The following is an 18,557-nucleotide window of genomic DNA, read 5'->3' on the forward strand; positions in this document are numbered from 1 at the left end:
CAGGCCTGTTTTCATTCTCTGGCCACAAACCCTGAGTGGAGAACTCAGGGTTTCTGCTGACAGTTTTATATTTTCCACCCCTAGGAAAGAAGGCTTTTTCCCTCACATGAGGGGAGGCACATTTCCCAAGCCTTCATTTATGCTCCTCACGTACTCCTTCTTACTTATGTTATCTTCTGAGGTAATCTTTGAAGTGTTTTAAAGGTAAATAACATTTTTCCTTCTCAGAAGTGATTCACATTTTCCCCTATGTTGATGATTCTTAGGTTATTTCTTCGAGAAACTCTGAGTTAGTCACCATGAAAACACATATGCTTAAGAAAGTAACTTTATCAAGAGCTATTCACAGAATAGTGAATGAGAAATAAGAATGAGAAAAACTTGGTTCTGTAATCTAAGGGTTATGTAAAAATTTTGAATTTATGATTTAGGGGAGGGGGATGCTAAAGGATAGGCACAGCAAAAATATAAGATATAGGATAAGATGTTAAATATCAAAATATGTACAAACCCCAGATCCATGAACAATGAAAAATTAAAATGTTGTGCTCAGTTCTTCAGGAGTAGAATGGACATACCTTTTCCACTGAGGGCATCTAAACACTGTCTTGTGTGGTATGTCAGTATTTACAGCACAGTGATTATTACTTTGTATCATTTTTTTATTAAGAATTTGGTGTTTATGTTTTAGATCAGCTCTAAATACAAGAAAAAAATCAGTTCAGACAAAAGCTGGAAAAGGCCTTTCCTATCCTCATTTATTTCTCTCTTGGTAGTTGACAAGTATGAACATACTTGATCAGTTGCCAGGGATATTGAATTTGACTTTAACACCCCTACCCTTCTCATTCTCTAGTTACTACATTTTTCCCCCTAAATTTCCAACTCTCTGCTTACATTACCCATCTGTTATGGCATACTGTCTCATTTTTTTCCCATAGAGTCCTTAGCATATTAATAATGGTGGCTTTAACATCACACACTGGTGCATCTGGGTGGCTCAGTCAGTAGAGCATCCGATTCTGGGTTTTGGTCTCAGGATAGTGAGATCAAGCCCTGCTTTGGGTTCTGCTCTCAGTGGGGATCTCACAGGCTCATCACACACTAAGCCTCCAGAAATGTGTCCTTTAGAGTTCAGATTTTCCTACCCTCTCTACTGGTTGCCACAGACATTTAGGTTTATACTTAGGTAGGGTGTGATGGTCTATATTCCCCTTCCTGTCCCACTAATTTGGAGAGAAATTTGCTTTCTTACTCCTTTGATGGAACTAAGAAGAGCTATTAGTTTTTTAGTTCCTTCAAATTTTTTCTTGTTAGGACAGAGTGGAAACCAAATGTCCCTTCTTTATTACCATATCTACATCCAGTTTGTGAAAGTTGGCCCTGATACACTGGTGCTACACTGAATTGATATGTAAATGTTATGGGAAGCCTACCTGGAAATGCTACCCTGATAGTAAGTAAAAATTTATAACGTGAATGAAAATAAAGATGAATTTGGTTCATAATTAGACATATGAATGACAGTTAAAAATAGGACAGTGTACTTACTGTTAAAGCAAAACAATGTATTTATTCTTTTCATTTCATCCTAAAGGTATCTACATAACTGAGGCCAAGGAAATGACTAACGATTTTTTAGACTGATTTTAAGAAAAAATCACTTTGCATATTGTAATTTTCTCATATGTCCTTGTTTTTATAATGCAGAGATTAATGCTTTTCTAGATGCTTATGCCAATGTAAGAACTGTGTTTTAAATCTGACATCTTATTGTAGACAGCTTTCAAAACTGTTAACTTACATCGAATTAACATGTAACATTATGCTATACAACGAAAGCTCATATGATTGAATATTTGTGTATTTAGAGAAATGATGACCATAATAATTCTAGTTATGAGGTAGGTTCTAGAATCTACCTGATTCTCCATGTATTTAATTTTTTCCTCTTGATGAAAACTTTTAAAATCGACTCTCCTAGGAACTTTCAAATATCCAATATAGTGTTAACTATACTCTCCCTGAAGTATATTCCATTTCCATCATTTATTTGATAACTCCAATTCTGTGTATTTTAACCCATTTCCCTCACCCCCACCTCTGGCAACTACCAGTCTGTTCTGTGTATGTTTTAAGATTTTATTTATTTACTTGAAAGAGAGCACAAGAAGGGAGAGGATCAGAGGGAGAAGCAGGCTCCCCACTGAGCAGGGGGCCCAATGTGGGACTTGATCCCAGGACTCCTGGATCATGACCGGAGCCAAAGGCGGTCACTTAACCAACTGAACCACCCAGGTCCCCTAGCTCGGGTATTTTGTTGGATTCTACAGATAAGTGTGATCATTCAGTATTTATCTTTCTTTGTCTGACTTACCTCATTTAGCAGGATGCCCTCAGAGTTCATCCATGTGGTCACTAATGGCAAAATATTCAGTTTTTCTGGCTGAATCGTAGTCCATTTCATATATTATACCTATATATTTTACAATATATATGTCTATATATAGGTATATACATATATGGTATGCACACATATGTATATATCTGTATGTACACACACACACAGATACATAGCTAAAGAAAATGTGAAATATATTTATACTATTTCTCCAGTGCTGGAAATTTAGGCTGTTTCTAGATCATGGTTATTATATAAAATGCTGTGATAAATATGGGGGTGCATATTGTTTTTACAGTAATGGTTTTTGGTGTGTGTGTTTTACCACCCACATGGCATTTATTGATCAATTCCTATATATCAGGCATACAACTGTAAGATATTGACCCTGCTCACAAAAGCTCTGGGACACGTAAACCATCAAATGAGTTGGGGTGTTTGCTATAGCTGCCAGGCAGAACCACCAAGGGGTGCAGGGGACAAAACAGGCAATGTCTAAGCTGACTGCAGACCTCAGAGGATGCCCAGAGGACAGGGTGGGCAGACATCTTGGGCAGGGACGCCAAGGGGGCAGAGGCCCTGCTCTGGGGCCAGCACATGCCCAGGGAATAGAGGGCATGGCCCAGGGGGCACAGCTGCAAAGCAGGGCGGCCCTGTGGCCCTCCCCACAGGTACCTCTCCTGCTCTGCCAGCCTGACCTTTCTGCCCAGATATCTGTGCTCCCACCTGAGGCCCCAAGCTGCAGCTGTGAGAGAATCCTCTGCTTTCATTTTCTTAAGGCAAGTCCACAGAAGTGGAATTCCTGGATCATAGGGTAGGTTCCATTTTTAATTGTTGGAGGAACCTCCATTCTGTCTTTCACACTGGCCGCACCAGTTTGCATTCCCACCGACAATGCACTAGAGTTTCCTTTTCTGCTCTGCCTTGCTATTTCTTGTCTTTTTGGTAACACCTTTTCTCAGAGGTGCGAGGCGGTAACACTGCGGTTAAGATTTTCCATTCTCAGGTGCCTAGGTGGCTCAGTGGGTTAAGCCTCTGCCTTTGGCTCAGGTCATGGTCTCAGGGTCCTGGGATCGAGCCCTGTATCTGGCTCTCTGCTCGGCGGGGAGCCTGCTTCCCCCCCTCTCTGTCTGCCTGTCTCTATGCCTACTTGTGATCTCTGTCAAATAAATAACTAAAATCTTTAAATTAAAAAAAAAAAAAAAAAGATTTGTGATTCTCCCCTGATGATTAGTGATGTAGATCACCCTTTAGGTACTTGCTGACCATCTCTGTCTGCCCTGAAAAAAGATCAGCTCAGATCCTTTGCCCATTTTTCATTCAAAGGCCCCTTGTTTGCTACAGTCTTGTAGGACTTCTTTATATATTTTGGGTATTAAACCATTATCAGGGACGTAGTTCACAAGACTTCTCCCCAGCTGGTAGACCGCTTTGTTTCATGGAGTATTTGCTTCGGCGTAGTTTGATGTAGTCGCACTTGTTTAAGTCTGCTACTTTTGCCTTTCCTTTTGGTGTCCCGTCCAAAATATCGTTGCTGACAACAGCTACAGGCCTACATTGTCTTCTAGAAGTACTATTTCAGGTTTTACCTTCAAGCCTTCATCCACTTTTAATTCTGTGGCAGGTAACTGGCCAGTTTCCCCAACACCATTTGTTGAACAGACTCTCCTTTCCCCCAGTGTGTCTTCTTGCCTTTGGCATAAATGAATTGACCATAAAGGTGTGGGTTTCTTTGTAAGCTCTCCATTCTGTTCCTTTGATCCGTGTGTCTCTTTCCATGCCGCTTCCACACTATTTTGATTAGCATACCTTTCTGCTATAGTTTGAAATCAAGGCATGTGAGGCCTCCAGCTTTGTTCTTTTTCTAGATTGCCAATTTGATGCCTTCTCTAATTCCTTCCAGGGCTTAGGGCTGCTTATTTCTATAAGAAATGTCACTTGAATCTTTGCATTGCTTTGGGAACTATGTACATTTTAACCATATTAAGTCTTCTAATCCATGAGCACAAAACATCTTTCCATTTATTTGTGTCATCTTCAGTTCTTTCGCCGGTGTCTTAAATCTGCTGTTGTATATGTCTTCTACCTCCTTGATTAAATGTGTTCCTTGACATTTTATTCTGTTTGAGAGAGTAGAAAATGGGATTATTTTCTTAACTTTTTTTCCTCTGATAGTGCTTTATGAGTGTACAGAAATGCAACAGATTTTTGTGCCTTGATTTTATATCCTTTGAACTATTTGTCTTGTTATTTTTAACAGCTTTGGTGGAGTATTTAAGGTTTCATAGATGTGGTATTACATCGTATTCAAGAAGTAATAGTTTTACTTATTCCTTTCCAATTTTGGGTATCTTTTATTTCTTCGTTGCGTAAATGCTGCTGTTAAGAATTAGAAACCAGGCCTATCTCAGAGATATTGTGAGTTTAGCTTCAGACCATCACAATAACCAAGTTCACAGCAAAGCAAGTCAAATGAAGTGTGGTTTCCTAGCGCATGTAAAGGTTAGGTTTAGAGGTCCCTGCGAGGTTCAGTCTATCAAATAGCTGTTTCTAATCTCAGGATCCTGGCACCAAGCCCTGCATTAGGCTCCATGCTCAGTGGGGAGTCTGCCTGAGGATTCTCTCTCTCTGAGGCTCCCCCTGCTCACACACTCCGTCTCAAATAAATCTTTTTTTTCAAAGTTAGATTGACAATATACTGATGTCTAGTAAATGTGCAGTAGCATTATGCATAAAAAGTATACACGGTAATTTGAAAAAAAAAAAAAGCACTTTATGCTAAATAATGCTAAAAATCTTAATCTGAGTTTCCAGCAAGTTAGTCACTGATCACCATGACAAAAATAATGAAAAAGTTTGAAATATTGCGAAGATTACCAAAATGTGACACAGAAACACGAAGCGAGCACATGCAGTTGGAAAAATGGCACCAATAGACTTGTTTAGTGCAGGGTTGCAAGAAAACTTCAATTTGTAAAAATTGCATTTTATCTGCGAAGCACAATCAATTGCAGTGACAGCAGGTGTGCCTAGGTCATATCAAAGTGGCAAGAGTGGACATCATTTTATCTTTTCCCTATTGAGTATCATGTTAAATGTGTGTGTGCTGCACATGGCTTTTGTTATGTTGAGATACATATTTTCTACATATAATTTTTAAACTTCGTTCATGAACAAATGTTCCAGATTGTCAAGTACTTGGTCTATTGAGAGATCATACACTTCTTTCATTCTTTTAATGTGATGTAGCATAGTGATTTGCAAATGCTAAGCCATCCTTGTATTTGAGATGATTGTTCTTTTTAATGTGTTGCTGAATTCTGTTTGTCAGGATTTTGTTTCTTTTTTAATTTTTTCTATTTTGCATTTATACTCATCAAGGAGACTGGCCTACAGTTTTCATTTCCAGTAGTGTGCCACCCTGGATTTGATACCAAAGCCCTGCTGGCTTTGTAAAATGAGTTCAGAGTATTGTCTTCTCCTCAGTTTTTTTTTTTTTTTTTAAAGAGTTTCAGAAATGCTAGTGTTAATTCTTGAAATGTTTGGTAAAATTTCACCTGAGAGGCCATTTTTCCTTTAGGAGGGTTTTGCTTGCAGATTCATTTTCCTTACCAGTAACTGGTATATTTAGATTTTCTTTTCCTTTCTATTCATTCTTGGTATTTTGTATGTTTGAAAGCATTATTTTCATTTGTTCTTGGCTGTCCAGTTTGTTGGCCAATAGTTGTTCATAGCAGTCCATTATAATCATTTGTATTTTCATGGTATCAGTTGTCTTACATATAATTTAGATGATTTGGATATGCTAACTTTTCCTTGGGAGTCTGGCTAAAGGTATGTCCATTTTGTTTAACTCTTAGTTTCATACATCTTTGCTGCTTTCATGTTCTCTATTTCATTTATATCTGCTTTAGTTTTCTTTCCTCCCTTACTTGTGCTTCCTTTGGGTTGGATTTGGGCCTCCTCTTATGTATCCTTAAGGCATAAGATTTAGGTTCTGCAGGGGTCTTCCTTCCTAATGTAGGCATTTGTTGCTGTAAACTTCCATCTTAGGAAAGCCTTTGCTGCTTGTTCTAAGTTGCTGTATGTTGTGTGGCCTCAGATACATCCTATCCTAGAAAACGTTCCTTATGGGTACAGATTTCACCCACTATCCAGAAGTTCGCTTTATGCCACTGCATTTTTTTGAGAGACCTGCTTTGGTACCTGTTGGCATTATTACTATCTCATAAAAGTGGTAATTATGTTTGCACTAACCACAAGAAATCCAAACAGAATTACCACTTTTATGAAATAGTAATGACCTCTCCCTCTTTTGCCATTTCTACTAGTAAAGGTTTCTGACTTCAGGACAGGGGAGTCCCCTGTATTTGTTGGGTCTTTTTGGTCTACAGTGTTACTCACATCTCTTTCATTACTCATTCTCTATCTGGATGGTCTCTCCGTGGCTGAGAGGGGGCTGTGAAGCAGCAATATGGTCACAGTAGGGGACTTTAGTTCTCCTTTTAGCTCTGTTAGTTTTTGCTGTATAGATTTGGGCTGTTCCAATTTGGGGAGCACAGACATGTACAATTGTTACATCATTGTGGGCGGAACCCTTTATCATTGTATAATGATATTCTTTGTCTCTCTTTATCATTTTTAGTTGGTATTCTACTTTGTGTCAGTGTAGCTACCCCTGCTCTGTTGTTTTTTCCCAACTTGCAGTAGTTTTTTAAATATTTTATTTTTATTTATTTATTTATTTGACAGAGAGAGAGAGAGAGCATGAGAGGGGAGAAGCTCAGAGCTTCTGAGCAGGGAGATGATGCAGGACTCTATCCCGGGACTCTAGAATCATGATCTGAACTCAAGGCAGTCGCCCAACTAGCTGAGCCACCCAGCACCACCCCCAACTTGCAGTAGTTTTGTTGTTCCCATTTGCTTGAAATACCTTTTTCTGTCTTTTCACTCTCTGTCTTTGTGTATCTTTTTTTTTTAAAGATTTTATTTATTTATTTCACAGACAGAAATCACAAGTAGGCAGAGAGGCAGGCAGAGACAGAGAGAGGGGGAAGCAGGCTCCCTGCTGAGCAGAGAGCCCGATGTGGGGCTTGATCCCAGGATTCTGGGATCAAGATCTGAGCCGAAGGCAGAGGCTTTAACCCACCGAGCCACCCAGGTGCCCCGTCCTTGTGTATCTTTAAGGCTACACTGAGTTTCTTTAGGCAGAATATGATTGCATGTTATTTTCTTATCCATTCAATCATTCTATCTTTTGACTGAAAATTACATCTGTGTAGTAATTATTTTTTTTAAAGATTTTATTTATTGATTTGACAGAGAGAGATCACAAGTAGAGAGAGGCAGGCAGAGAGAGAGAAAGAGAGAGAGAGCGGGAAGCAGGCCCCCTGCTGAGCAGAGAGCCCGATGCGGGACTCGATCCCAGGACCCCGAGATCATGACCTGAGCCGAAGGCAGCGGCTTAACCCACTGAGCCACCCAGGCACCCAGTAATTATTGTTTTGTACATCCATTAAAGCAGCAGATAAAAAGGAACATCTTCTGTTTTGATGTCTTTTCACATCAGCATACTTCCATTACTTTACCATGTTCTTTCGTGAAATTGCTACCAGATTTTCCCTTGTGTTTATCAGGAGGTTTACATAAAATAAAATCATACTGCACTATTTTAAAGTGATAACTTCAATATAGTTCTTAAACTTTGACTCCTTTACCCCACATATTTTAGGAGACTGATGTCACAATTTCCACATTTGTTGTTGGTTGCATAACTAACAACAACTTACTGTATGGCTTTTTTTTTTTTTTTGAGATTTCTTTATATTAGCATGAGAGAAGCAAGTGAGGGGAGGGGTAGAGGGAGAGAATCTTCAGACTCTCCACTGAGAGCAGAGTCCAACACAATCCCAAGACCCATAACATTAGGACCTGTGCAAAAACTAAAAGCCACGTACCACATACGTTTTCTTTAAGTATCTGAATTTGTTGTTCCATTCTCTCTCTGGCCTGAAAAATCCACCAATTCTTATGGGCTGTTACCTTGTTTGTTACTTCTCTCTTTCACTACTTTTTAAATTATTTCTTGTTCTTTGATTTTTTGGCGATGTAATAAAATGTGTCTCACTATTGCCCTGTTGATCGCAACTTTTCAGCTACTTCAGACCCTACTGATCTGTGTTTATTTCTCCCCTTAGGTCTGCCAAGTTTTAAGCTGTTATTCTTTCTATATACCTTCTATCCTTTCCCCTGCATTATGCTTCATATTTCCCTCAGGCTTCCTTCATATTATTGTTCTTCTGGATTAGATCATTTCAAATGTCCTGCCTTCTAGTCGCTGGTTCTTCTGCATGGCTGTGTCTACCTGAGAAGGTTTTTATTGAACTCTACAGTTCAATCACTGCATTTATTGACTCTAAGATTTCTGTTTTCTTGTTGTTGCTTAGGGTTTCTCTGATCTTGTTGTGGTCATGCAATTTTCCTAATTTCATTTTAGTTGTCTGTGTGCTCTTGGAGCTAGACAAGCCCTGGGTATGTGGTCCTAACTCGGGCTAACCCGCAACTCAGTACTATTTGCACCACAGACGGTCAGTGCTGCCTGCTCAGGTCTTGGACTGAGTGTTGCTGGGGGATACAGCTTCCAGGTGTTGTTGTTTGCCCTCTGCTCCAATGGGGCCCGAAGCCAGGCTGTGCTGCATGGGGCTATGTTTTAATTCCCTGTTTGGACAAGACAGGGAGGGGCCACTCAAGGGAACTCCCAGGTTTTCTAAGCAGGCTTTACATTAGGATGACCAGTTGCTACTCTTCTTGTTAGGCTATGGATTAATGCCCTTCCCTGAACCTAGCACGGGAACACTCCTCTACTGGTATTGGGAATGATCAGCTCTGCCCAGCTCTCAGTATGCATCCTCCTTGCGTTCTTGCCAATCCTTCTGGACATATGGGGCCTGGAGCTACTCTCCTTATGAGTAAGGGCTTTGATTTGCCTCTTTCCTGGGCAAATAAGGTCTCAACATAGAAAAATTACTTGTTTGAAAGCCCAAATCAGGTCAACCTACACCTCCTCTAGTTCCCTGGTCAGAGTATGCCACCCATTGGTTCTGTAGATAAACAAAACTGCTGGTTAAGACTGCTACTTTGGCTTTGCATATATAAACCCAGTTTCCCAGTGAGGGTTGTTGCAAGCCTTTACCCCTCCACTGTCACAATCACATCCCAAGTAGTTGAGTTCCACGAATTCCCCTACAGTCCCTAAGGGGCAAGATCAGAGTACTTGCACCCATGAAGTGACCTACAACACTAGGGGAGGGTGCTGGATGCCCCCCCATGCTCTCTTTTCTATTTAAAGAACCATAAGTTCAGGGGAGACCACTCAGGGGGGCTCTACACCAGTATCATGCAGGGGCAATAGCATCAGTGTGTAGTGGCTTCTCAGACCCTTCTAATGCACGCTGTCCTTGCAACGATGTTGAATTGACGACTTTGAGCTCAAATGGAAAGCCACTAATGAGGGGCACCTGGGTGGCTCAGTGGGTTAAAGCCTCTGCCTTCGGCTCAGGTCATGATTCCAGGGTCCTGGGTTCGAGCCCCTCATCGGGCTCTCTGCTCAGCAGGGGGCCTGCTTCTTCCTCTCTCTCTCTGCCTGCCTCTCTGTCTACTTGTGATCTCTGTCAAATAAATAAAAAATGAAATCTTAAAAAAAAAAAGCCACTAATGAACAGGAAAGCTTTTGAAAGCCTAAGTGTCACTTGGAAAGGTAAATATATAGTAAAATTCAGCATAATTTAATATTGTAAAGGTTCTGGATTACTCTCTCACAAGCTTGATAAAAGTTAAAAGACCAAAGATGTGAAAGTGACTGTAGTTACAATACTTAAAATGTATTCAGACTTCAGCTGTTACCAACCTAAAGGTAAGCCTTATGTTAACCACAAAGCAAAAATCTATAGCAGATCAACAGAAGATCATATAAGCATACAGTATAGAAAATAATGAGATAACTAGAGAGAGAGAGCAAGAGAAGGAGCAACAGAGAACTACAAAAATAAACAGAATAAGTAAATGGCATCAAGAACATCCCTATCAATACACACGCAGACTACATTCTTTGGACAGATCCATAGGGTAACTGAGTGGATATAAGAATGAGATCCATCTACTGTACCCCTGGGGCTAACAATACATTATATGTTAATTTAAAAAATGAGATCCATCTAAATGCTACTCATAAGAGATTGACCTCAGATCTAGATGGACTTGGAGTAAAGGGATGGAAACAAATGTGCCACCCACAGGAAAAACAAAAGAAATACGGGGTAGTTATACCAGACAAACTTGAAAACAGAGACTGGAACCAGAGACCAAGAAGGGCATTACATCATAATAAAGGGGGAAAATCTAAGAAGTTGTAAATATTTCTGCACCCAAAATAAGCACAAATGAATATATGTAGTAAATATTAACAGATCTCAAGGGAAAAGCAGAATGAAATACAATAGCAGCAGGAGACTTTTACACTCCATTTGCATTCATGGAGTGATCATTCAGAAAGAAAATCAGTAATGAAACATCAGCCTCATGGGACACATTAGACCAGATGGACTTAATAGACACGTCCAGCATTCCATCCAAAAGCAACAGAAGATACATCTTTTTCAAGAGCATATGGATCATTGTCCAGATAGATCATGTTAGGCCACAAGTATTCATTAAAATCATCAAACACTTTTTAAGAAGAAAAGTATGAAATAGAAATTACAAAGAAAAAAGTGAAAAACTTACAAATATATGGAGAAGAAAAAACATGCTACTACATTACAAATAAGTCCAAAGAGAAATTTTAACAATACCTTGAAACAAATAGGACTTGGGAAAGCACTTCGAAGAGGGAAATTTATAGTGGTAAACACCTATATCAAGACATAAGGGAGATCTCACACAACCGAACTGTATGCCTCAGGGAACTAGAAAAAGAAGAAATTGACTTCAAAGTTAGTTGAAGGAAAGAAATAACATAAATCAGAGTGAAAATGAATGGACAAAAGCTAAAAAGAGCTAAGATACTAAATTGGCAAAACTTTAGCTAGGCTCACCAAGACCAAAAGGGATAAGATTCGAAATGAGGCATGAAAGAGAAAATCTCAGAATCCTTTATATTTCTGTGCTATCACTTTTAAGAGCCTACTATAAACAGTTATATGACAACAAATTGAAAGAGGAAATGAATAATATCCCAGAAAGATGCAATCTACATAAACTAAATCATGAAAGTAGAAAATATAAACAGACCAGTTTTTAGTAAGGGGATTCAATCAGGCATCAGAAACCTAGCAACAGGGGTGCCTGGGTGGCTCAGTGGGTTAAAGCCTCTGCCTTCAGCTCAGGTCATGATCCCAGGGTCCTGGGATCGAGCCCCGCATCGGGCTCTCTGCTCCGCAGCGAGCCTGCTTCCCTTCCTCTCTCTCTGCCTGCCTCTCTGCCTACTTGTGATCTCTGTCAAATAAATAATAAATTTTTAAAAAATCTTAAAAAAAAATAAAATTATTTAAAAAAAAAAAAAAAAGGAAACCTAGCAACAAACCAACGCCCTGGAAGAGAGGGCTTCTCTGGTGAATTTTACAGAATGCTGAAGAAGAATACTAATCCCTCTCCAACTTTGCCTAAATTTCTAACTCCAGAGAGGATTGACCCCAGAAAAGAAAATTTCAGTCCAAGTTCCTCATTAATATAGATATAAAGATGATGAATAACAGCAAACCAAATTCAGGAATACATTAAAAGGCTTATAAACCATGATCAAATGGGATTTGTTCCAGGGATACAAGGATTAGTCCACATGTGCCAATCCCTGGGATTGTGATAGACCACATTAACAAAATGAAGGATAAAAATCATGGGATTATTTTAACAGATGCAGGAAAAAACATTTCACAAAATTCAACAGAGATTTATCATGAAAGCCCTACACAAAATGGGTATAGAGGGGATGTACCTCTAGATAATCAAGGCAACAGAGGACAAGCCAATAGTTTAACATGATCCTCAGTGATGAAATGCTAAAAACGAGTATGCTTATTCTCACTGCTTTTATTCATCATTGCTTTGGAAGTCCTACCCAGAGCAATTAGGCAAGAAAAATGAATAAAAGGTATTTAAATTAGAAAAAAAAAAAAAAAGTTAGTCACTATTTGCAGATGACATGTATTACATACAGAAAACCCTAAAGACTCCACCAAAAAAACTATTAGAATAAAGAAATTATGTAAAGTTGCAGGTACAAAATCAATCCACAAAAACCTGTTACCTTTCTATACACTTATGCTATCCATAAAGAGAAAGTAATAAACCAACTTCAGTTATAAATGCATCATAAAGAACACAATACCAAGGAATAAATCAGTAAGAGCTTTAAAAAAGTGGTGAAAGAAACTGAAGCAAGAAATAATGAAATATTCTGTGTTCACAGATCAGAAGATTCAATGTTTAAATGTCCCTACTCCCCACAGGCAACTATAGATTCAATAATCTGCAATCCCCACCAAAATACCAATGACAGGGCCCCTGGGTGACTCAGTAGGTTAAGTGTCTCCCTTTGGCTCAGGTCATGATCCCAGAGTCCTGGGATCAAGCCCTGCAACAGGCTCCCTGCTCGGCAGGAGGCCTGCTTTTCTCTCTCCCACTCCCCCTGCTTGTGTTCCCTCTCTCTTTGTCTCTAATAAAGAAATAAAATCTTAAAAAAAAAAAAACACCAATGGCATCCTTTACAGAAATAGAAATAAAACCCTAAAATTTATACAAAAGACCCTGAATAGCCAAAGAAATCTTGAGATAAAAGAATCAAGTTGAAGGTATCACACTCACCAGTTTTAAACTATATTGAAAAGCTGTAATAATCAAAGCAGACACAGAATAATGGAACAGAATAGAGTCCAGAAATAAAACCTATGAACTTATAGTCAATTCATTTATGACAAAGGAGGTAAGAATATACAATGCTAAAATGACAGTTTCTTCCTCAAATGATGGTTAAAAAATACTTGACAGCCCCATGCAAAAGAATAAAAGTGGAACACTGCCTTGGACCTTACATAAATCAACTCAAAATGGCTAAGACTTCAAGCAATAATATTCCTAAAAGACAACATAGGTAGCCTGCTCTCTGACACAGTTCTTGGTGTTGGCTCCAACAGGAAAAGTCAATCAACCCTGTGAAAGCACAATAAATGACTACATCAAACTGAAAGCCTCTACACTGCCACAGGAATAAATGTAGATTAATATCAAAATCAGCAGAGGGAGACATGCAATGTATCTATATAAGGTTTTCAAGAAACACATGTAACTGAACCATGTGTTCTTTGGGTAAATGCATATACGTGAAATGTGCCAGGTACAACAAGCACAGTTTTTGGAATATTAGAGTTAAAGGCAAGAATACACATAAGGTTAAATAGGAGAGAGACTCAGATTTCCAATAGTATTGAGGAAGTTAGAATTTTCTCATTTTTTCATTTTTAGATGCTACACATATTTTAAAGATCTTCTACATTTAACTATAATATATATATATTTTTAAATTTAGCTTTTGGTTTCATTAAATACTTCTGAGATAATATATCTGTATATTCACACAGGAAAATCAAGCACCTACTTTATTGTACTCAAAACCTAACAAACCCATTCAAACTTTCAGTATCCAGTATTTACTTCCTGCTTCCCTAATCCATATCATTTCTCTGTCCCACTCCACACACATTATTTTATATCCAGGCTGAACTTCTACCTGTCTCAGGAGCACACCATAACACCTTTTGTATTTGGGTTGTTAGAAATGGAATTTCCATCCTGAAAACTCTTTCCTATCCCCATGTCACCCTCAACTCTTCCATTGCTCCCCTTCATCATGGACCTTCATACAATGCTGGTAGGTATTCTTCCAAATACACTGACAGTACTCTGTACTTATTTATATCATTGTACACTTGACTATTCCCTCACTGTCAGATAACCTTGAGTAGCAAAAGGAGACAAAGACACAATAAGGAAAGAAAACTGTAGGCCAACACTCCTCCTGAAGACAGCTGCAGTATCAGTAACAAACTATTAGCAATGACTCACCACAATAATTCACCAAGATTAAGGAGGGTTTTTTCCGAGGGATGCAAGGAAATCTCATTATTTGCAAATCAATGAATGTGATGCATCACATTAACAAAATAAAAGCTGTTAAGCAAAAACAAACTTGAGGACCCAGGCTGGGTTTACTGTGACATATAAAACCTTGCATTCCATCCACAAGCACTGTGTGGTTCACATATATTGGGTAATTAACATATGTATATAGATTGTTAATATTTTTTCTTAGCTCTTGAATTTTCACTTTTTTTTCTCTTTTTTTATTACACAGTAAGATCATTTACTTCATCCTTTTGGGGAGTTTTGCAAATTCTATTATGTTTTCAAGTAGGCATTTCTCCAGAAATACATATAGCCTTATAGCTGTGTTCTTCATTTTTATTACATGAAATGTATAAAATCACCAAGTAATGAAATTAAACTGAAGCCCCAGCAAATGAAAGTAAAAATAGTAACTAATGTAAGCCTAACAGAGTAACAGATTTTCCACTGATGAATTTTCTAGATTTCCACATTGCTGATGAGTCAGGTACTATGGCATTCACACTTCAGCCTGATGGAATCCGTAGCTGTCTATTTCAATAGAGATCCATTGACGGGAGCAGTGGGAAAATACTCCTGATGTTAGTTCCCTTTTAAAGATCTCAATTTGTTTCTATCATTTTTCACTACATTGTTCAGCATTTTAAGCCCTTCTGGGTTCTTTATGCCTTAGATTAGTGTGGGAAAGCTGTTATCTTGTTCCTCTTTTTGTCCTTTGACAGACTGTACATAATGAACACTCTCATCTTGCCACATAAATCATTTTTCAAGGTTCTTTAATCATTTCTGTCTAAATCTTCATTCAACTTTCTCCACTTAGCTCATGAATTTTTGATTATACAGTGCTCAAATTAAATGCAGCATTGAAAAACATCATTTTATAAGAGTACTGGAGACTATAGTTTCTTAGCATGGGTATATATCAAACATTTTCAAAGTTTCTCTAATATATGAGGACTTAGGGAAGGTAAATTAAAGAAAAAATTAAATTGTACCTCTCACTTCTCTTTTTACTAAATGCAGTTTAAAAGCATGGTTTGTCACACAAGTTGTGTCTTCAAAAAATGAAACAGACAATAAAGGAAATCTGTTGACCTATCATCAACCCACCACTCAATTACAGTAAATGAGGTTCGATATCTAGAAAGCAATGCTTAAATATTTGAAGAAGTATTAAAAAGTAATGCCAAGGGAGAGCTCCAGGGTCACACACTGCAAGGAATACGGAACCTACAGGATTATTCCTGAAAGTATGCTAAACAACTAAGCAGCAATTAAATAACAGAAGAAAGAAAGAAAAAGAAAAACTAGCCATAACCAACTTGGGAATGGACAGATGTAATAACAACTTGTTACAATATCTAAGATGTCTAGTTTTACCACCCACATAAAAATACATGCAAAATAACAGTAAGTGTGCCATTCTACACATAACCAAAGACATTTGATATAAATATTGAAGGGAACCAGATTTTGCATTTAGTGAATAAGTATTTTTAAGCTATTTTAGACATTTTCAAAGAGCTACAGGACAGTTTACAGTGATGTCTCAAATAGAGACTATCGATAATGAAATTTTAATTATAAAAAAAGAAATTCTGCATATGACACATCAAGTGATTGGAATCAAAAAGTCACTAGAGAGATTCAAATAGATTTGGGCTGGCACAAGAGACAATCTGTGAATGTGAAAAGAAGTCAGTAAGATTATCCTGTCTAAAGAACAGAAAGAACAGAGGGGGGAAATGGGAAAGCAAAAAACAAACAAGGACTCTAGCCTAATGGAATACCATGAGATTTACCAAGAAATGTCTAGTTGAAGTCCCAAAAGAAGAGAGGAAGAGAAAAAGAAGAGAGGAAGGGAAAAAAACCCATTTTTAAAATTAATGGCATAGGGGTGTCTGGGTGGCTCAGTGGGTTAAAGCCTCTGCCTTCGGCTCAGGTCATATCTCACAGTCCTGGGATCGAGTCCCACATCGGGCTCTCTGCTAGGTGGGGAGCCTGCGCACTCCTCTCTCTCTCTCTACTTGTGATCTCTCCCTCTTTCAAATAAATAAAATCTTTAAAAATAATAATAAAAAATAATTTAAAAAACCTAATTTATTCTAGATAAAAAAAATTAAAGAGATTTAAGAAAAGTTGAAGAGCAAGTCAAAAAGATTTATTAAATACAAGTGGTCCTCCATCAGATTAACAGCTGACTTCTCATCAAAAACCATAGAAGCCAGATGACAGTGAGAAGACCTCTTTGAAGAGCAAATAAAAAAGCTGTCAATGAAGAACTCTCCCTCAGCTTAACTATCCTTTAAACACAGTGTAGACATTAAGATAACTCTGATAAAAAAAATATCACTAGCAGACTTGCCTTACAAAAACACCAAAGGAAATTCTTAAAGCTGAAAGAAAAGAATACCAGATAGCAACTTGAATCCACATGAAGAAATAAAGAGCACCAACAAACCTAACACATATTATGATAGAGTATAAGTAAATATGTTTGTAAAACTTCACCTTTGTATCTTTTTTTAAATTTTTTTTTAAATTTATTTGACAGAGAATACAAGTAGACAGAGAGGCAGGCAGAGAGAGGAAGGAAAGCAGGCTCCCTGCTAAGCAGAGAGCCCGATGCAGGGCTCGATCCCAGGACCCTGGGATCATGACCTGAGCCAAAAGCAGAGGCTTTAACCCACTGAGCCACCCAGGCACCCCACCTTTGTATCTTTTAAGAGGCATCTGCATAAAGCGTTAATTATAAAACTGAGTTGAGTGGCTACAACTTATAAAGTTGTAACTCATAGGGCAATAACATTACAGAGGAGGGGTAAGACAGCAGAGGCTTTTTCTCAAGCAATGTTTTTATATAATGTTGGCATCGATTAGAATTAATTTGAATTTAGATTGTTTCAAATTAAGATGCTAATTGTAGTTTCCAGGAACAGCAATAGGAAAACAAGCCGAACGTGTAGTATCATTGCCATGAGCATGATGACAGTGTCAGTCATTCTTTTCCATCCCCTTTTATTTACAACTAAGTAGCCATTTGTAACCAAACAAAAGTGCCTCTGCAAAAAGTACCCTAGAGCACAGAGGAGATTTCTTCCCTCCCTGTGGATAGGACCTTGATGGCACTGCAGATTCAAGGGAGTCACTAAGCCTGTCCAGCTCCCAATTATGGCAGTGGGAGAAAAAGCCAAACTGTCAAGTGCAATACAGGGTGAGCACACAAGTCAAAAGGAATTCGTGGATGCCCATCTGGCCTGATGTGAGAACCACAGGTTACTGGAATGCAATGACTAGAAAGATCTCAAGGAGTCTGTCCCCCTCCCAAGGTGGCACTGCAGTGTGCTGGGCTTTCCTATGGGGTGAGCATGGTAACCATGGTAACCGACGGTAACAGAGGAGGGAGAAAGCCTAGTGGAGAAGGACTGATTGGAGATTGGCACACGGAGCTTGATTTTCTAGGGAAGGATCTCATGACTGGTGGGGGGATGGAGAAGAAAGCAAAGACAAGACATAAGAATAACAAATGGCTAAGAAGGAACATGTTCCCTACTGCCTGCTTCCCTCAGAGGTTCTGCCTATGGAAATCTGGGAGTACTCCCACTTAAGGTTCCTCATTCCATGGAGGGGTATTCACAAAAGTTTAGATATTAGATCCATACCTTCCCTGCCAATCACCTTTTTTTTTTTTTTATTGTTACGTTCACTTAGCCAACATATAGTACATCATTATTTTGTGATGTAAGTGTTCAGTGATTCATTAGTTGCTTACAACAACCAGTGCTCATCACCACACAGGTCCTCCTTAATACCCATCACCTAGTCCCTTCTGTAACCCTCAGTTTGGTTCCCAGAGTCTCTCATGGTTTGTCTCCCTCTCTGATTTCTTCCCATTCAGTTTTCCCTCCTTTCCCCTATGGTCCTCTGTGCAATTATGTTCTACCTATGAGTGAAACCATATGATAGTTGTCTTTCTCTG

This window comes from Lontra canadensis, unplaced genomic scaffold (assembly GCF_010015895.1).
Source record: "Lontra canadensis isolate GAN:19392208 unplaced genomic scaffold, GSC_riverotter_1.0 scaffold226, whole genome shotgun sequence".
In the NCBI taxonomy this organism is placed as follows: Eukaryota; Metazoa; Chordata; class Mammalia; order Carnivora; family Mustelidae; genus Lontra; species Lontra canadensis.